Source organism: Balaenoptera ricei, chromosome 6 (assembly GCF_028023285.1).
Source record: "Balaenoptera ricei isolate mBalRic1 chromosome 6, mBalRic1.hap2, whole genome shotgun sequence".
NCBI lineage: Eukaryota > Metazoa > Chordata > Mammalia > Artiodactyla > Balaenopteridae > Balaenoptera > Balaenoptera ricei.
Window position 1 is genome coordinate 28,069,704 of NC_082644.1, and position 21,358 is coordinate 28,091,061.

General features: G+C 41.4%; 1 long non-coding RNA gene across 1 annotated transcript; it reads left to right on the plus strand.

Annotated features, from left to right (window-relative positions):
• The first annotated feature begins 614 nt into the window (after window positions 1-614).
• Window positions 615-6,440, plus strand: LOC132367707 (uncharacterized). Its single transcript, XR_009503841.1, has 3 exons — window positions 615-692; window positions 836-1,140; window positions 6,359-6,440. It is a non-coding gene; the product is annotated as an uncharacterized LOC132367707 (long non-coding RNA).
• Window positions 6,441-21,358: the final 14,918 nt, after the last annotated feature.

The window sequence follows — 21,358 nt, forward strand, 5'->3', positions numbered from 1 at the left end:
AAAAGGTGCAAACATGGTGTTGATCTCTCTCAATCATCAAATGCTCCCAGAGCCCCGTAGCTTTTCAAACCCGTGGAAATAGATTCTCTGGGACCAACGTCCCTACTGACGCTCCTCTTTGCAGGAACGACCAGCCGAGTGTGAGGCGCACGCGGGAATCCGTCTGACACAGGGCTTTAGCGCCGTGAGTACACACCGTGCTCACAGAGCAGAAGATACGAAACACCCATGGCCGTCTCGTCAGAAGCCCGAGTCTGACCTCTCCTCCCAGAGCCAGTGCTAGTGTCAGTCACGAAACAGCAGCGGGTTTTCTGCCCGAGCACAGGAGCGACACAGCTGGCCCTGGAGATGCTGACCCTTCAGGTCAGCCCTGAGGAGGACAAGGAAACGAGGCTGAAGACAAAAGAATGGCCCCAAGCCCACACCCTAAGTCAGAGCCCCCTGAATTTGCCTGGCACATTTCCTGGGACCTCAGGACACTGGGACAAGGAGACACGTGGCTGTGACCTAGGCCAGGAGAATACAGGTTCATGCAGACCAAGCTCCTCTGCACCCTTCTCTGCTAACGAGGACCCTGTGCCCAGCCTGTTGGAGCAGAAAGGTGGAAAATCAGACACCCTCCTGGCCTCCCACGGGCGAGAGGATGCTTCATGGAAGGCCCGGGGCAAGATGAGCTTTCCTCTCTCTTGAAGGTGCTATTGAGCCCGCCCAGCTCTGCAGGGAAAGGGTCTCATTTCCAAAATGACCATTGGTGATTTTTCTGTTTTAAATTAGATTTAGCAGAGTGGCTTTTGGCATTCACTTACCCTCTTCTGTTTTCCTTCTCTCCTACTAGAAATGTGGGACTGAACCAGGATTGTGAACACGGCATGGCTATAGGGGGGCTGGGGTTCTCCGACCCGCACCTTTCCTGCTTGAAGCCAACCTCCCGCCATCAACGCATGTACTGAAAGCAGAATTTGTCTTCTGAAACCTCCTGGGCCAAGATTTCCCCAAATTGCTGGCATATTAAAACGAAGCCGCCATGTGAAATACCGAGCGGGGATCCAAGGCCACAGTCAAGTTCACCTGCCCCACCTGTCTCTAAGCCATGCCCCTGGCCTCCACACTCATCACTGGGGGCGACCTCTCCGTTCTGGGGTGAGTCTCCCCAGCTCCGAGATCCTGCTCACGACCCTTCTGTGAGTCCTTGACTACGGTGGCTCTAGCCCTTCCTCTCCAGGCCATGCTAGCCACCACCAGCTCCAGGTTAAACCATCCTCCAAACTGCAGTCCCCTTGCCTATAAAAGGGAGATTGCACTTATACCTGCCTCCAGGTTGGTCTTGAGACTGGGGTGACAAAATGACTGGAAAGCCCTTACACTCTGCCCCATACACATAGCACGTGTGGAAAAAGTACATGTGGACCGTGGCCATGTTCCCCACCCTCTCATCCCATTTTGGCCTTTAAGATATCTTTTGGAAATTTTGAGTTTATGTAAATCAGAAGAATACATTCTAGCCCTCTCCCCCCCCCCCCCGGAAGCAGTAGGGGCGCCTCCTTCTCCTTGGCAATCTGCAAGATACACCCTCTGTCCCTGGTACTCAGAGACTCCGGGAAGGTCTGATACCTGTCCCCGAGACCCTGTCCTCACACCTCTGTCCCCCTTGATCTCCAGCCTGCTGTTCTGAGCACAGGCTTTTCTCTGCATGTCGGGAGTAGGGCTTTCGAGGGGGACAGAACACCTCACTCAGGAACTTGGCTACCTTCTGGCACTAGCCCAAGGAAAACCTTCCTTCCTGCCAGGGTCCCACCACAAAGAGAAGAAAGACGAATTCACCCAGTACTTACTGAGCATCTCCCCTGTGCCCGGCACTGTCTAGGAACTGAGGAAACATCAGTGCACAAAACAGACAGATATTCCTGCCCTTGTGGAGCTTATGTTATAGCAGGGGAGGGCAGTGGGGACAATAAACAAATATTATGAATAAGCAGAAAAAAGCTAACACAAATTAATCTTTTAGCAGATCATCCCACCACACTGGCATACCCCCAATTTAAAATATATGTACTTTTTTCCAGTGGTGGTTTAATTCAGATCATAATGGCCTTGATGACTGCCCTCCTAAGACCAGTGGGGCTGGTCATAGAGTTCAGCAGAGATTTGTTTAAGCTTCTCTTTTTAAAAAATCCATGAGCAGGCCCAGGAAAACCTCCCCTATACCCACAGTCACATGTGAGAAAGGTCGACCTTATACAAACGTTTGACTAAAATTTGCAAGACTGAAACTGGAGAGAATGCAAGTACCAATATAAAAGGCATTCTCATGAGAAGCCTGGTTCAAAAGCTTTAAAAAGAAACGTTCTGCACAATATAATACACCAAGAAAAAGAATCTGCCTCAGCAGATCTCTACCCTGCGGCAATTTTCCCCAAGCTACTGAAGCAGGTTCTGTGGTAGGTTGCCTGAAGGAGAAGGCGTGTCCTTCTAAACCAAAGAATCCTGTGCATTGAGAGGCAAATTTCTTCTAGACCTTCATTTGCTGTAAGTATTTACATGCAAACACACACACATACACGCACACACAACCAGCTAGCTAAAATGTTTCTTCTTCTTTTTTAATGTTTTTTAACAGATTTTTTTGATGTGGACCATTTTTAAAGTCTTTATGGAATTTGTTACAATATTGCTTCTGTTTTATGTTTCGGTTTTTTGGCTGGGAGGCATGTGGGATCTTAGCTGCCCGACCAGGGATGGAATCCAGACCCCCTGCATTGGAAGGTGACGTCTTAACCATTGGACCGCCAGGGAAGTCCCTTAAAATGTTTCTTCTAATCCCCATTTTTTTTTAAAATTAATTAATTTATTTATTTTTGGCTGTGTGGGTCTTTGTTTCTGTGCGAGGGCTTTCTCTAGTTGTGGCAAGCGGGGGCCACTCTTCATCGCGATGCGCGGGCCTCTCACTATCGTGGCCTCTGTTGTTGCAGAGCACAGGCTCTAGACGTGCAGGCTCAGTAGTTGTGGCTCACGGGCCTAGTTGCTCCGCGGCATGTGGGATCTTCCCAGACCAGGGCTCGAACCCGTGTCCCCTGCATTGGCAGGCAGACTCTCAACCACTGCGCCACCAGGGAAGCCCCCCCCATTTTTAAAAAAATTAATTAATTAATTAATTAATTTATGGCTGTGTTCGGTCTTCATTTCTGTGCGAGGGCTTTCTCTAGTTGCGGCAAGCGGGGGCCACTCTTCATTGCGGTGCGTGGGCCTCTCACTATCGTGGCCTCTCTTGTTGCGGGGCACAGGCTCCAGACGCACAGGCTCAGTAGTTGTGGCTCACGGGCCTAGTTGCTCCGCGGCATGTGGGATCTTCCCAGACCAGGGCTGGAACCCGTGTCCCCTGCATTAGCAGGCAGACTCTCAACCACTGTGCCACCAGGGAAGCCCCTCCCCATTTTTTATGAGAACTTGATCTTTCCTTCAGAGATTCTGCCTGCTGTGCAACACTCTTGTTTCCAGATCTGTCCTTAGCTGATGTTTCTTGCCCTTTAGGAGGCAACATGCTAAAGGATGCTATCCTTTAGCATCCCCTCCTGAGATGCCTTTCCTGACTAGTCTAGGACATACCCTTCAGACCATACTCCCCACCCACCCTCTGACTCCCTTTTAGAAGGGAAGGCAGAACTAAATATAATTTATTTAGTTTTATCAGAACTAAATATAATTGGAAATGATCTCTTTCACTCATTGATTCCTTTGCTCACTTGTTTGTTGTATGTCTGCTTCCACTGGAAGATAAGCTTCATGGGAACAGAAAGCTTATCTTGCTCACTCCCCAGCTCCTAAAACAGTGTTTGGCAAGAGGAAATGTTCAATAAACATGTGCTGAATGAACACATGAAAACCTGCCAGACTTCATTTAGCAAAGCAGCTTTGCTTTTGCTGCTACCTCAAGTGGACATCTTATTTCCCTTCCTTTTATCAGCAGTCCAGTGTTCTGTCTCCACTTTCGATCACTCCTTCCTCAGTCTGGCTTCATGCCTGACCCCATCGCCTCCATAAAGCAGATCTCTTGAAGGTCAGCCATGTCTCCTTCAACGTCAGACTCAGCGGTCTTTCCTTGGCCTCGGCTGTTTTTGACTTATCTCCAGATTTGGTAGTGAGGAACCTTCCTGAGATGCTTCTCATGAATGTGGCCCTAGTAAACTGAGCCCTTTGCTTTTCTATGTGTTTTTATTTTGCCTCTGTAAGTATGTGTTCTTCCTATGTATTCCTTAAGTTTCTGTCCTTAGAGTTTTGCTTTCCACTCTCTCTCCTCTTTACATCAAAGATGGTATCTACTGCTCTGTCTTCATCAAGGGTCTCAGTCTTAGATGATACATGTGGGAGTCAGAGCAGCAGTTGCAAAGATAGCAGTTCTTTTGCCCTAGGCACATGTAGGATTATTTATCCACATTCTCCTGATCTCAAGGATGATCACATGACTTGCTTTTGCCAATGAAATGTGAGGGGGAAAAAAAGGCATGTGACACTTCTGGGCAGCAGTTTTGTTTTGTTTTTTTTTGTATTGGTAATAGCTGTATTTGAAAGTTCCCCATTGATACATGAGGTCTGGATTACAACTTATATACAATAAGTGATTTCCAAAAAAGTAAAGAAAGAGAAGGGAAGGAAAGAAGGAAAGAAAGGAGGGAAGGAAGGAGGGAGGGAGGGTAGAAAAGGAAACCTATATTCATAGACATCATAATATGGGCTGTTTATTTCCAAGAGAGATTCTACTGCTGCTATCGTGCACAAGAAGCAGCACAAATTAACACTAGATTAAAATTTGCTCAACTTTCTAACTGGCTCCTGGTTGTCCATGTTCCCCTTGCCCAGTCTCCATGATCACTGAGAATACACTGAAATGGAGCCTCCATGAAACTGCGTCCCTGATGAACAGAGTCTCCTTGCTGAATTGCGGTGGCCATGGGGTGTGAGTTATAAATAAGCACGATTGTTTCAAGTCACTAGGATTTTTAGTGCTGCTTGTTAAGGCAGCATAAGCTGGCCTATGCTGACTTTCTTCTGAAGTTCAGTCCCCACTTCTCCAGCTGCTTTTAAGATTTCCATCTGGCTTTACTTACAGAAGTATAAGCCTAACATGTCTGTACTTGTATTTATCATTTTCTTCCCCAACTCTACAACATACCACTCCCCCTGACTTTTCTATTTTGGTTAATGGTACCAACACTCTTCTCAAAACCTAAACTTTATACAATCGGTTACCATATTTTGTCTCTCCTTCATTTATACCCCACTTTTTTGTTCCCACGGGTGCCTCCTGGGTCTTGCCTTGATTAGTACACTCGTGGGTCAGTCCTATACTAGTACACCTCTTGAGTCATCTCACTGCTTCCATTAACTCTTCTTCCTTTGTCATGGGCCATTCATGAATGTGATAAAGGTAGATTCCAGATCATATTATTCCTTTGTTCAAAAACGTCAATGTGCCGCCGTTGTCTACTGAATCAACTCTCAATCCTGGATCTAGCATTTACAACCCCTTTTTTCTCACCTCTAATCTCCTCTCCCACTATCCCTTTGCATGGATCTTACATGAGCAGTGAACCACTTAACTCACTATGAATGGGATATACTCTGAGCTAGTTTGCCTCTGGTGCACTTAGAATTAATTCCCTGTCCTTGCTTTTCTTCCCATATGCTTGTCAAAACCCAAGTCCACCTTTGAAATCCTGCTGAGATACCACTTTCTTCATAGAACCTTCTCTGATCGTTCCAACCAAAAAGCGACTCCGCTCTCTTCTGAGCCCTCAGCTACTTGCCCTGCTCCACTTCTTGCTGCCACAGTAATTTCTGCAGAAGTCTCATCTCCTCTACAGTAACCTTTTCTCCTTGAAGTCACCATAGCCTGAACACCTTTGGCTTCCACACAGAGCACAGGTCCTAACTTTTGTTGTTTTCCCATAAACATTAGTTGAGTGAAGAAGCACCAGGGCATGGCCTCAATTCACAGAAAAGCTGTGTGACTAAGCAAAGTGAATGCATGTGGGAATTTCACAATTTGACAAAATGGAGAGCTATATCAAGTCTAGGCAATAATTAGTGTTATTGTTGGTTTTTGGTTTTGCATCTATTAAAAAATGGGCCATCACTGGGCTATGAAATTTGTTGTGAATTAGAGATGTACTGCGGGTGATAATGACCACCTAAATATTAGAAACATCTGTGGCTCACCATCATTAGCTTTTCCCAGTGTAGTTTATTAAAGAAATACTGTCAGATCCCAACTGTATACTTAAGACTGTTTATTTATAGCACAGTAAGTGCTGGAGAAGTAACTGGAAACCCTCAAATCTCCCTGTTATCATTTTTTTTCCAGGAAAAATCCTTATTACTGAAATGGCTCCTTTATAACCTTCTCCTTGATCTGGGATATCAGCTTCTCACCATCTAACTCTGGGAATACAGAGCCGCTGTATATACAGACCACAGAGCCGATGACTCTCTAAAGAAGAGAAACATAAATACAGACCAACATAAACATGAACTTGCTCTGAGAACTTTCCACCTCAGTAGTTCTTAAAAGTGTAGTCCACAGACCAGCAGCACCAGTAGCACCTGGACCCTTTTTGGAAATGCAAATTATTGAGCCCTTTCTCAGACCTACCAAATCAGAAACTCTGGCAATGGGGCCTAGACATTTGCATTTTAACAAGGTCTTCTTGGTGATTCTGATGGGCACTGAAGTCTGAGAAGCACTGCTCTATATCATCTGTTAAGACATAAGGTCAAGAGAACTGAGTAAATTCTATTGGGTGGGCCAAATATTGCCTTCGTTTTTAAAGTAAAAAAGCAAAAGACACATTTTTCATTTTCACCAAGAACTTTATTGAACAACGTATTCACTGTTTTGTTCCACTACTTTCTGCTGTTTTTCAGGCAACTTCATAATTCCATCTTCCCAAAACTTTTAATCTTTTTCAGCAAAGAACTGTTCCAGGTGCCTTATACAGTCTTCCAGGGAATTGACATTTTTTCCATTAAGAGAATTTTGTAAAGACCAAAATAAATGGAAATCCGAAGGTGCAATGTCTGGTGAATACGGCAGATGAATCAGAACTTCCCAGCCAAGCTGTAACAGTTTTTGCCTGGTCATCAAAGAAACACGTGGTCTTGCGTTATCCTGATGGAAGATTATGCGCTTTCCGTTGACTAATTCTGGATGCTTTTCGTCGAGTGCTGCTTTCAGTTGGTCTAATTGGGAGCAGTACTTGTTGGAATTAATCGTTTGGTTTTCCGGAAGGAGCTCATAATAGAGGACTCCCTTCCAATCCCACCATATACACAACATCACCTTATTTGGATGAAGACCGGCCTTTGGTGTGGTAGGTGGTTGTTCATTTCGCTTGCCCCACGATCTCTTCTGTTCCATATTATTGTACACTATCCACTTTTCATCACCCGTCACAATTTGTTTTAAAAATGGAACATTTTCATTACGTTTAAGTAGAAAATTGCATGCGGAAATACAGTCAAGAAGGTGTTTTTCACTTAACTTAGGTGGAACCCAAACATCAAAGTAATTAACATAACCAAGCTGGTGCAAATGATTTCAACACTTGATTTGGATATTTTGAGTATGTCAGCTACCTCCTGCGTGGTATAACGTTGATTGCTCTCAATTAATGTCTCGATTTGATTGCTATCAACTTCAAGTGGTCTACCCAACCGTGGAACATCGTCCGGTGAGAAATCTCCAGCACGAAACTTCGCAAACCACTTTTGACACGTTCGATCAGTCACAGCACCTTCTCCATACACTGCACAAATTGTTTTTGCATTTCTGTTGCATTTTTACCTTTTTTGAAATCATAAAGCATAATATGCCAAAAATGTTGCTTTTTTTCTTCCATCTTCAATATTAAAATGGCTACACAAAATTTCACCAATTTTGATAAGTTTTTTAAAAATGCACGTGGATATGACAGCTGTCACATACAATCTAACAAAATTGTCTTGAATGAAGTTAAAGACAATTAAGTGCTACTAAAGCCATCTTATGGAAAAAAACGTGTCTCTAGCTTTTAGATTGCTCATCTGTTCTTAATATATTAGGCCTATGCCTGCACTGACACAGTGTGTGTGTGTGTGTGTGTGTGTGTGTGTGTGTGTGTATTTAATGAAAATATTGGTATGAACATTTTTGATAAAATATTGATGTCATGGCTTGACAAATATTCTGAATTATACATTATGTTACAGTTTTAGCTTGTCTCTTGGGTTAAATATGCATTCAAAGCAGCTTAAATTGGGGGTAGGGGGTTAATGTGAGGAATCAGGTGAAGTGATTAGGAGACCCCTTGGATATCTAAGAAGAGGAGATCTCAAATAGGGTGGAGGCTCACACAGTCTGTAGCTGACAGATGGTTCTGAATTCAAGACTGATCAAAGCATCCTGGCAGAGCTATAATGCTACGCCATGACTGTGATGCAATTACAGTGTTATATGTCTGCTTTTTTAAAAATCCTACTATCAATTAACTTCCTCTATTTAATCATGTTTTTTGTGATCCACAATTTTGGGTTGTAGGGCTAATTCTTTCCATGTTTTTCTTTTGAGAGAAAGAGTATGATACGTTCAGCTTATCTTTTGGGTGCCACATTACTGGTTATTTCTGGTGAGAGTCAAATACTTAATAACTAATACAAGGCAGACCTCAACCAATCAGAATGGAGAATCAACCTACTAGAAGAGGGTGCCAACGAATTAGAATGGGCACTGACTGAACACACCTGGCATGGCCTTATGAATGCATACCTGCTGAATAACAGGCTGAAAAATAGCTGTTTAGATTTGTCCCTTTTGAATGGACTTTGGGCCAAGCAAAGGATCCATATAAGCAGAAACTATGGGGTTTTTTTGCTCAATATCATCTCCACAGAACTCAGCACAGTGCTTGGTACATAGTAGACACTCATTAACTGTTTAACAGGCCATAACTTGGAAAACTATATTTCTAAATATTTAAATAATACCAATAAATATACTTAAAATTCAAGCTCTAAGACAAATTAAATATGTTGTTCCTTCCATGTAAATGGCCTTTGAGTCTCCTTATCTATTCCTCTTGCCCTAACCCCTGCTTCACCAACGTGCACATGGACCATTTCAACAACTTTCTAATTCATCTTCCTACCTCTAGAATCCTTCTCTCTAATACAACTTCTATACTCTCTCCAAAGCATCTCTCCATTCCAATGTTTAAGTATTCCAGTTACTTATCCATTTTCCTGTTTGAGGATATGTTCATGAATAAAAACAGTATAAAGATATCTGTAAAGGTGATACACATTAATGCAGGATAGTAGTTGCCTCTAGAGGTATAAGGAGGAGTTAGAGAAAGGTTCAACCTAGTAATATAACTCTTTATATGCTTTATATTTAAAAATTAAAGTATTTTAAACATTTTTGTAGACCACAAAAGAGTTGACGTTATCGTGTTACTACTAGTAGGGCTACCAATAAAATAATAAATAGATAACATTTTTGGCAGTAGGTTTCTGCTTCTAGCCATATAAGTAAGTGAAGTGCTGGACTTCCCAAAACAACTATAAAACTGAACAATGTGTATGAAGCATCTGTTTTCAGGTATGTAACAACATTCAGGGTAGGACTGTGAACTTGAGGGGAGGAAACGCAGGAAGTGAGCCCGTGGGCATTCTGGCTTTCTATCTGGGGACACTTTTCTGGCTCAGCATAAGGAGGAGCAAGCCAAGCCGAGCTGTCATCCTGGTGAGCTAAGGAATCAAGGAGACAAGTTCTGGGCTGCTGAAGCAGCTGGAATTTTTGGACAGAGTACCTGAGAAAAGGGAGCTGTACAGAGAGGTGACCTCAGAAGTCAGCATGATAATTCACCTCAATTTCTGGGCTGAGGACCAGACTATGTATGAAAGGGCTAGACTTTAGAGATCAAATATTTTGAGGAGATTAGCTGAAAAATGATTCTGGGAGATGTTGGGATTTTAGACCAGCCAGAGTGGAGACACCTCCTTGAGTAATGCACACATTGTTATTACTCCAGAAAGACCATAACTTAGGGATGAGGGCCATGCTCTAAGACTAATTTCAAAACTGAAACAGACCTGCCCTAACATAGAATGAAAAAAGTTTGACAGGACCCAAAGACCCAGAAAAAAGTTTGACAGGACCCAAAGACCCCACCAATGACTTAATAGTAATTTAAATACAAAGAAAAGCACATCTAGGTAAAATGTAATCAAACGGCTGAAAACCAAAGGTGAAGAGAAAATCATAAAAGCTGTCATATTTTTAAAAATATACTAAAAAAAGAGAAGGAAGAGTTTGAATAATGGCTGACTTCTCATCACGAATAATGGAGGCCATTATGATGAGAAGACAATGGAATGACACATTAAAGTTCTACAAGAAAGAAAAAATGAAACAAAACAAAACACAGAATTCCTATAGTGCAGTTGTGATGGCAGGAGCTGCAGCTATCATCTTCAAGGATGTAACCTTGAAGAAAAAATAAGCCTCTATATTTTAAGGCTACTTTTACTGGGGACTCTTACCTATGACTGAATGCAATCTCTAACTAATTCAAGAAATAACTTTGGTTGAGCACTTATTATATACTAAGCTGTGTTGGATGTGGTCATTTCTTTTGTCATCTAAACTCCCAAAGCCCTTTGAAGTGGGCATTCTGCACCTCAGTTTACAGATGAGTAAACTGAAACAGAAAAGTAAACAGTAAACAGAAAATTTCACCTCCTTCAGGTGAGCATTTCTTCCTAAAGAAAACTAACCAGCTCTTCCTCTATATGTGCCTGTCTAGTGTATATCTTATCTAGCAACTGACACAGATTTTAGGCATAAAAACATACACTTGGGACATATCCAGAGAATCCCTTTGCAGCCTGGAATGGCTGCAATGGCATTGCTAGTGCTTGAACAGAATTTAATATATACTTTTTAAAAGTAAAATCAAGAGAATACACTGTCTTACAGTATATTCTTCAGAGCTGTCATTATTAAGAAGACCAGCTGTGCAGTGGAGACAAGAGCCAAGTGGCAATTAGTGGAGAGTTTTACCACTAGGAAACCCAAAACTAAAAAGTTCTTACAATCTGCGGTCTCCCTCCAGGACCACTGCTTGCTGGTGTCTACCCTCCAGTGCCTTGGACCCTTGAGCTATGGTCTATGTTTCTACCAGTGTAATTCACCATGTTAACAGAGTGCAGGAGAAAAAACATATAAACATCTCAATAGAAGGAAAAAAGGCATTTGACAAAATTTAATACCCATTCATGTCAAAAACTCTCAGCAAATTAAGAGTAAAAGAGAACTTCCTCAATATGATAAAGAGCATCTGCAATAATCCTACAGCTAACATAATACTTAATAGTTAAATATTGAACACTTCCCCCCGTAAGACCTGAAGTCTTGGGCAGAACTTACAGGAAAGATTTCGAGATACAGGTTTCCCTCACCATCACAAAGTAGAACATTCCTGTGAAACCTTCACAATTTGAAATGACTTAAAGCAAAGAAGCAATTACTTTAGGGCACGTCTTACTAACGGGTGCACAAAATAAATGGAGGTAAAGCAAGACGCTCACAGACACAGTTGCAAGCGATGGCAGCTGGATGCTGAGATGTTGAGTGCAGTTTCTGGGGAAGGAGCTTGGCGGGGCCACGTTCACTGCTCAGGATGCGCGCTGCCTCTATAAGGGCGCACTGCAGAACAGACGCCGAACACTACTTTTGCTTTCACCTTTTCTCATAAAAGCGAAAATCCTCTTCAGATTTCTTTCGGTTAGTGAAAACAATACTAATGTAGGTCTTTCCTAAAGGTGAAGTGGTGCAAAGTGGAGGGTGCCTGTAGTTCCCCACCTGACTGTGCCCTTTGCTCCTCCTGAAGAACTAGATCTTTGGTTTTGTGAGTTTGGGATTATTTCTCTAACAGTCTTGAAGCACCATGTACCTAAAGGTTGATTGGATGGTCAACCTTGAGGGCTCAGCACCTGTCAGAACTCAGAACGTTCAGGATCAGTCAACCCCCCATCTGCTCCCCATACCACCAAAGCACTGGGGGTTTTGGGGACTATTTTGATTTTTGTTTGGTTAGTTTCATTTACTGTATTACAAGCAACTTACATAAGCTTCCTGGCTGTTAGCACACAAATCAAGAATGAACTAGGCAACATGCACCTTTCCCCACATTTTTCAATAGTTCTCCAGCAAGAGCTTGAAATTTGCTCAGAAAAGCTTATGATTGCCTAACAGACAGTTTCTTGTTACCATGCTGTTCATCTTTCCCAGGTAGGGCCTGAGTCATCCATCAGTGGTTCAGGGTTTGTGTACCCCAGCATATTGTCAGGGCCGGGCCCTGCTGTCCTTGAGTGGAAACCCAAGAAGTCTGTTGTCCCTGGCAGCCTACCAGCCAGACCTATGACAGAGGGGAGCCCAGACTCTGGAGGTGAGACCCAGAAAAGAGCCTGACCTATTTCTTGCTTAGGAAACATCCAGAGAAGCTGCATGATCAGAATGCAAGGATCTGCCTACGAGGATTCTGAGGTCGCCCTGCTCCCATCTAGTGTTATCTTCCAGGAGACGGGACTTCCCCTCCCATTCCCAATGCTCCAGGACACACAGAGCCAGCCCATATGGAGTGAACTCTCCCAGGGTATTTTTAAAGTCCTAGCTTTTGGATAACTGCCCAGCTCTGTCTGCCCAGCTGCTCCCTTCTGAGAAGGCCCTGAGCTGCCTTCCTTCTTGAGATTCCTCCCTGGGGTCTCTCTTGTATGCAGCTCTGACTGTGGGCTGCTGAATCCATTGGGGGTACCTTCATCTCCAGGGGAGATTAGGCAAAGTCTGCTATTAGGGAACTCAACAGACCCACCTGCAAATCCAGCAGCTGGTGCCCTGAATGTACAGAGGAAACTATTTGTTTCCTTAGGAGTGCTTGTACCTTCGATGAGACAGACCAACAAAGAATGAAACAGTTTTCAGGACATTCTAATTAATTGCTATGCTCATAATAGTTGGCATTTGCAAGCACTTATTTTATACCTTCATGATGCTGTGGGTTCTACATAATCTCATTTAATCCTCCTGAGAACCCAATGCATTGGATAGTTTTACTGTTCCTATTTTGCCGCTGTGGGTAGTGAGACTCAGAATATAAATGATATTGTCAAGGCTGAACACTAAGTGGCAGAGCCAGGAACCAGCCAATAGAGTGTAATTCTAAAACAAACAAACAAACAAAAACCCCCAAACTGGTTTGTTAAGTAGAAGTTAGTCATTTACACTCTTGGGAGTAAGTCACTATTTCATTTTATATTTATCACAGTGAGGAAAGAAGATACTGGTCATCATCAGACATGTGTCCTAGAGCTTTTACTGGCGTGTTGAAAAATTCAGAGGCTATAAGGATGATTCCCTGGCAGGAGTGGTAATGGCCAAAGAGGCATGCAAAAATCTAGGGAGAACAAATCATCCTAATATTCCAACAAGAAAAAAGGGAAAGGCAGACAAAACAGAAATACATAAACCAAACATATAAATGAAAAGTCTAATTACAGAGAGGCTCCACTGATGAGCTCTGATGAGAAAAGGAGGATATCCTCACTTTATCCCATAAGTGAGGATAAATAGCACCTGCGCATGTACCTGTAGGAAGAGTGGTATGATGGGGAGAGCTTCCATGATAAGGAAAAGAGCTGCCATTGGTGAGTACCCACTTTATGCCAAGTCCATATCCGTGTTCTAGTCAAATCCAAATAATAACTCAGAGAAGTAGGTATGATTATAACCAGCAACTGCTTCCTCCCTCCCCACCTCACCCTCCTCCCCGTGCTTTGTTGGCACCTTGCAGTAGGAGGAAAATATAATAAAGGTACTGAAATAAATCTCTATTTCAGTAAGTCATTTGAGAAAGGTCCTATGGATTGCCTAAGGATAAAGAGGGAAAATGCATGGTGGATGACGTAAGGTGAAGTGGTCTCATAATTGATCGAACAACTCAGTTTGTTGTCAGAGGACCCTGGTTTGCATCTGGATATACCACTTCTCAGATGGGAGACGTTGCTCACATTATTTAAACTCTCTGAACTACAGATTTCTTAGGTGCAAAATAAAGATAATAACACTATTTACTTCATAAGGATTAAGTTAGATTATGTATATTAAAGGCATCTTATAAACTATAATGGTATTACATGACAATAACTATTAATATCCAGCAATATTACCAGTAGAGGATTACAAAGCTTTGATCTTGACCCTATTTTAGTCAACATTTTATCAAAGACATGGATGAAGACAGGAAACACCAGAGCTGGCAATGAAAGCTGATACATTTGATGTCTTAATAATTCAGAGTTTATGCTAGAGTTAGGACAGTCATAGTGATTTTAGCAGGCTGGAATATTCAACAAACCCAATAAGAAAAAAATTTATCAAGAATGAACTTTTATATCTGTGCTTGACCAAAAACAAAATTCCACAAGGACAGAATGAGGAAGCAGTTCACTGAAGGAGGGTCTGGGAGATTTGGTTAACCTCGAGCCCAGTCTGAAAGAGCTATGTGAGGTGGCTGCAGAAAAAGCAACAGAATTTTAGGCTGTGTTTATAGAAGTAGGGGCCATAGTCTAGTACTCTTCTTGGGCCGGTACCCATCTGGGGTCCTTTGTTTAATTCTGGAGATGGCATTAAAGGACAAGCAAGATGACCAGGTTTCTAGTAAATGAGAAATGGTTGAAGGGATTAGAAGTGCCTGGGTGAGAGAAGAGTAAATAGTGGTAGTAATAATTATAATCACCATCACCACAGCAATGGTTAATACTTACTGAGTACTTACATGTCTAGAATTAATATCTGTTATCTCACTTAACGCTCGCAAAAACCTTGGGAGGTAGGTACCATTGTTATCCCTGCTTCCTCATTTTATAGATGACAAAGCCGACTTAGAGAGACTAGTGGCTCACTCAAGTTTATACAGCTAGTACATGAAGGAGCATATTTTTGAACTCAAGTATTCTTATCTAGAACTGGTACTTTTAGCCAACTTGCTCTGCTGCTTTCTTAGAGCTGGGGAAAGTAAAACAGCTAACAAAATATTTGAAGGACTATCATGTGGAATAGAGATCAGCCCTTTTTAATATAGTTCTGGAAGGTAGTGCTAATGTAATAGGGGAGAACTTCTGTATTCCATTACAAGTTCGTCACTAAAGGGATGTTTCCTATAAGCTTAAATTATACAAAATGGCCCATCTCTGGGAACCCTGCCTCCTAGGTAATGAGCATTAAGCTAAAAAACCTTTGTTTAGCTCTTAGGAAACATCCTGACCAGGCCCACCTGTGAATGACGGCAGGGAGGAAGAAGTTAACACATCCGCTCTGGAGGCGGACCGGAACCCGGAAGTGTTTGACTTCACTCCCTCCCCTTTTAGTATAAAAGAAGCCTAAGTTCCAGCTCAGGCAAGATGGTTCTTGGGGATGTGAGTTCGTCCTCTTTTCAGTCCGCTGGCTTTCTGAATAAAGTCGCTCTTCCTTTCCCCAACAACTTGGTCTCGGTAACACTGAGTCTAGGAAATGTAAAACTCCAGAAGGGAGATTTAGGCTAGGCGTTAGCAAGGAGAGTCCGTCTAACTGTTAAGAGACTATGGCAGGGGCTGCATTGCCGAGTTTCTCTCTCCAGCCTCTTGCCAAGCAGAGGTGGGATGGCCGGCCCCAGTTGGAAAATTTTCAGGTAAGGCCTTAGCATCTGCCGGGACCACTTGTACTGAGGATCTTCCCTTCAGAATTCTCTGAAGTAACAGTGGCTACCCCAGCGCTTGGCAGTTGGAACAAGGAATCGACATTCGGCAGCTGGCGAGCTCCATACGGTAGGGTAAGTCACTCCAGTGTGTACAGCTGGGAACTTTCTTTTCTCTCCGTTTGGGGCTTTTTCTCTGGAATAAGCCAATTTGTTTTGCATTTGAGTGGGGTACACTGTTGGAGAGAGGAAAGAGTTGTTGGACTTCTCCCCGATTTGTGAACAGGTTCATTTGTTTGTTTGGATGCTGGCATTTGTGAGTGAAGTTTGTGTTTTGTTTGTCTTGAATTTCTGTCTTTAAAAATGGGGAATGTTTCAACAATCCCTAAAGTCCTCTGAGGCGCATTTTGGATAATTGATCTGATTACAGCTATGAACACATGGGTGAGAGGAAGATGATATTTTATTGTAAAAATGTGTGGCCAGAGTACCTGTTAGGATCTCCGCCAGGTGTTTAGGCAGGGTTATCTTGGGACTCTGTGCACCGTGTACTGCTATCCTTGCTGTGATAATTACGCTGTTTATGATCTCCTGTGTCATTGGTATATGTAAAACCCCAAGACCAAACTTGAGGGTTTATTTAGGATTTTCTGTTTGTCCTTTGGGTTTTTCATTTTATTTTGTTTGGTACTGTTTCTCCATTTACAGCCAAATCAGTTGTGATATTTAAAACTTTTACTGATGTCAAATGTAGGAAAGGAACAGGAAAAATAAATAAATAAATAAATAAACCTGTCTGTTCTTCTCCAAGAGTGGGACATTCCCAGGAAGAAGAGAAAGGTTCCACTTGGTTCCTAAAATCACCAGAAGCTACGAATAGAAGTGCCTTTTCCATAAATATTAGTAAAAAGGGTTTAGTCATCTAGACAGGTGACCTTGATTTGTCCCATCTGCCAGAAACCCAGTTTGAATCCAACCTCTTTTGTAACTGATAGGTTTTACATTGTTGTACCTGATTCATGGCTGAAACTTTGGTATGGGAACTATGAGGTCCCTGTGCTTTTTTATTTTTATTTATTACTATACTTCTTATGGTTCATAACATATAAACACAGACTAGTTCGTTGGTGAAAATAGATTAATAAAACTCTTTGCGTCAATGTATCATGCCTTGCATTTCCCTTGACATTCAATGTCAAATCATAAATGAACTTCTTTTAAAAAAACTTTGCCCCCTTATATAACAAAATAACTTTTAAAATGTTTATATTTATTATGAAAATAACAATATATAGATGGCGAACAATAAAATATAGAAAAATAACAGACATGAATATATATTTATATGATATAAAATATTATCTTCTATTTGGTATAAAGTTAGTTGTGCTGTATTAAAAAATTGCTATTAATTTATATCAATTATATATCTCACTTTTTACAATTTGAACTTTTCTTGAAGTCCAATTTTTTTTCCAGTAGAAATGGGAAAAATATTTTTCCTAACTAATGGACTATTCTTTAAAACACTGAAGTAATCTTTACATGTTCTTAATTATGAAAGCATATTTAGTATTTCCCCTTTGACCTCCTTCCCCAGCATATTGACTAAAGCATCATCAGAATAGTAGTTTCCTATGGTGCATTTTGTGCGCTGACGTTCCCCCAAGAGACTGCATTTCTGACCTCCTCATTCTAAGTCTCTCTTCACGTCTAGAGGATACATTTTCTCAATGTAAACATGTTTAAAAAGAAAATAGTCAACATTAGCCCACTTTATGAAGTCCAGATCCATTTGCTTTCATATTCATACAGAAATATTATGAGAACTGTCCAATACACAACTAACAAAAAGGGTAATCATAATATCAATGATCCTAGAGCACTAAGAGAGCAGAAAACCTGAATTTCAACGATAGTCCTTGTCTCCATTTTGTCATCTGTAAAATGAGAGGTTATAGATCTTTCTGTCTCTCTGCTTGTCTCTCTCCCTCTAATTCTTTCTCACTCTCTGCAGCCAACATCTTTAGAGAAACTCTTCTCACATTAACAGGTGAGCATGCTCAAAGAGGATTCCATAAACTCACGCCAGACTCCTTTGCTGCTAGGAAAAGGCATGTCTCTTAGGTTCTGTCAAGTACACATATGCATAAAAGAAAAATACGGGGAAGAACCTAATAAAATTTAGAAACTCGTTTTGTAGCACAACACTTGTGGCAATCAAATCACGTTTATATATTTACTACTGGTCTTATCACATTTCCAAAAATGCCCAAAGTTTGGTACCTTCTGGGAGACAACCTGAAGGGCTTGGAATAAATGATCTGCATCAATTAAAAGTCTATAGTGACATTTTTTCAAGAGTTAAAATGTGTGCATTTGGAAAAGAAAGTGAAGAAGTATAAATTATACCTCTGTTACAACTTCTGATACATTCATAGAATTTTTGTTCTTCATTGCAGCAGTCTGGGCTCTACTTTTTGTAGGATTGTTTTTGGTTTTTTTTTCTTTCTTTTTTTCTTTTATTGCCTTGGCAGTAATTACTGTTAGCTTTTTTTTTTTTAATTTTTATTTTATATTGGAGTATATTTGATTTACAATGTTGTGTTAGTTTCAGGTGCACAGCAAAGTGATTCAGTTATACATATATCTATTTTTCAGATTCTTTTCCCATATAGGTTATTACAGAGTATTGAGTAGAGTTCCCTGTGCTATATGGTAGGTCCTTGTTGATTAGGTATTTTATATATAGTAGTGTGAATATGTTAATCCCAAACTCCTAATATATCCTTCCCCCCACCTTTCCCCTTGGGTAACCAAAAGTTTGTATTCTAAGTCTGTGAGTCAGTTTCTGTCTTATAAATAAGTTCATCTGTATCTTTTTTTAGATTCCACATATAAGTGATAATCATACAATATTTGTCTTTGTCTGACTTACTTCACTTAGTATGATAATCTCTAGGTCCATCCATGTTGCTTCAAATGGCATTATTTCATTCTTTTATATGGCTGAGTAGCATTCCATTGTATATATGTACCACATCTTCTTTCTCCATTCCTCTGTCGATGGACATTTAGGTTGCTTCCATGTCTTGGCTATTGTAAACGGTGCTGCAATGAACATTGGGGTGCATGTATGTTTTCAAATTATGATTTGAATGGAATATTACTCAACCATAAAAAGAAATGAAATTGAGTTATTTATAGTGAGGTGTATGGACCTAGAGTCTGTCATACAGAGTGAAGTAAGTCAGAAGGAGAAAAACAAATACCGTATGCTAACACATATATATGGAATCTAATTTTTAAAAAAATGGTTCTGAACAACCTAGGAGCAGGACAGGAATAAAGACGCAGATGTAGAGAATGGACTTGAGGACACGGGGAGTGGGAAGGGTAAGCTGGGACAAAATGAGAGAGTGGCGTGGACTTATATACACTACGAAACGTAAAATAGATAGCTAGTGGGAAGCAGCTGCATAGCACAGGGAGATCAGCTCCGTGCTTTGTGACCACATAGAGGGGTGGGATAGGAAGGGTGGGAAGGAGACACAAGAGGGAGGATATATGGGGATATATGTATAAGTATAGCTGATTCATTTTGTTATACAACAGCAACTAACACAACAATGAAAACAATTATACTCCAGTAAAGATGTTTAAAAACAAAACAAAACAAAAAAAAACAAAAGAGTGGCTTAATAAGGTTATTGAGTTATTGAGATGTTAACTAGACATGGAACACAATTCAGTTCTAAGCTACTTTTGGATAGTAGACAAGAACTTTCTCAGTCTACTCATGTTGACTTCTGAATAATAGAAACAAAATGTAATAAAGAGGTAGTACACGAAAAATAATATACCTATCCCAATGCAAAAACGTTTTCTATTATAGTTCCCAGTAAGAATGTTAAATCAAAGGGTTATTGTGACTAGGAAGAGAGATTCAGGTTAAAAAGTTATTTGTAAGATTGTAGGATGAACTTCAAACATTAAATGAGACAGAAAGAGAAGATGAATCTCTCCTGAGACAAAGAGAGAAGGAAAGATATCTTTTGCTCTGGTTTTCTTCAGCATACACTTATGGTGCTTACTATGTGCTGGGCAAGGTTCTAAGTACTTTGCAAATATTACTTTGTTTAGTCTGCATTAACAATCTTTGTGGTCTAGGCATTATGTTACTCATGCTCACTTGAGGAAATAGATGCACACAGACATTAGGTATTATTTTCTGAAGTCACAGAGCTGGCCCAGGGCAGTATCAGGCTTCCAACCCAGGCTCATAGTCACTATGCTGTCCAGCCTGTTTTCCTTTCTAGACCCACATGCAATCGGCCAATGTCAAATGCATTGAACATACTTTCCCTTCAAGAAGAAACATACCCATGAAATTCTCTCCCTGTACTTGCATGGAGCACTCAGTTCTCTGCAGCCCCTGAGCCCTTCTGCCTATCTGCATATCCAGGTAGACCAAAGAAAGCCTTAGAGATAGAATACATATATAGATATATATCATATATACGTATTGTACACTAAACACACCTAAATCTCCATTTCCCTAAATCACACGTATACACATACATTCTTGGTCTCTATGAAGGCTAAGCCATTGTGTAGTGGCTTTGGGTTGGCTACTGAACCTTCTAAGTCTGTTTCTGTACCTATAAACTAAGAATAAATGCACTATCTACCTCACTGGCTGAACAGAACTTATATTTTCCTCCTACACACTTACCTCTTGGTGCTTCTCATTCCTTAGAAAATTCAGCTGTCACTAACACATTCCCTATTCTTAACATGAAACACTTCTCCCTCTACTCCAGACACAGATGACTTGATCAGGGCACATGTATTCAGAGGAAGTGTGACCTTATTTGGGCTGAACACATTAGAGACACCAAAATCAAGAACCAGAGATACCAGGACCGAGATGGTCAGAACCAGAAGGTTAGGGAACTCCTGGAGTGAAGGCTGCATTTTAGGGACTGTCCTGCTGGGGTCATGAGCAAGTAAAGGGAACACGTGGAACCAGGAGGATGTGACAGCTGCTCTGAGAAGTAGAGATGGTGCTTCAGGCAGCTCTGAAGGTACAGAGAGGGTACCTTTAGGTCTGAGACATCATTCTGCTACTCCAAGCATGGGGAGGCTAGCTCTGTCACTTTGTCTCCTAGGAAACCCCTCTGCTTTTGGCTTCAGATAGTGTGCATGAGATTGTGGTCACTTGCAATCAAGTGATTTCTAAACTTGTGGGCTTATTGTAAAGATTAAATGAAATGAGACAAGGAAGCACCCCCCAAGAGAGTTGTAGGGCAACCAAAAGCACCATCCTCTGACATCTGATGCAAATTAAAACAAAAGGAGCAGAGAGCAGGCCACCCTAGGTTCCTGGAGCATGGGCCCATGTGTGGTGTGGTGAGTCCAAAGGGACAGGGGGTGGGGCCAGACCTGATGGGCAGCACAAAAGGTCTGCAGACTTCTCTAGAGATGAGCAGAGGGAGTGAGTCTGTGTTTGGGGAATGGAGAGGAATTGAAGTCATGCTAAATTCACCAAAATTGAAGTCATATGCTAAATTCACCAAAACTATTAAAAGATAGTT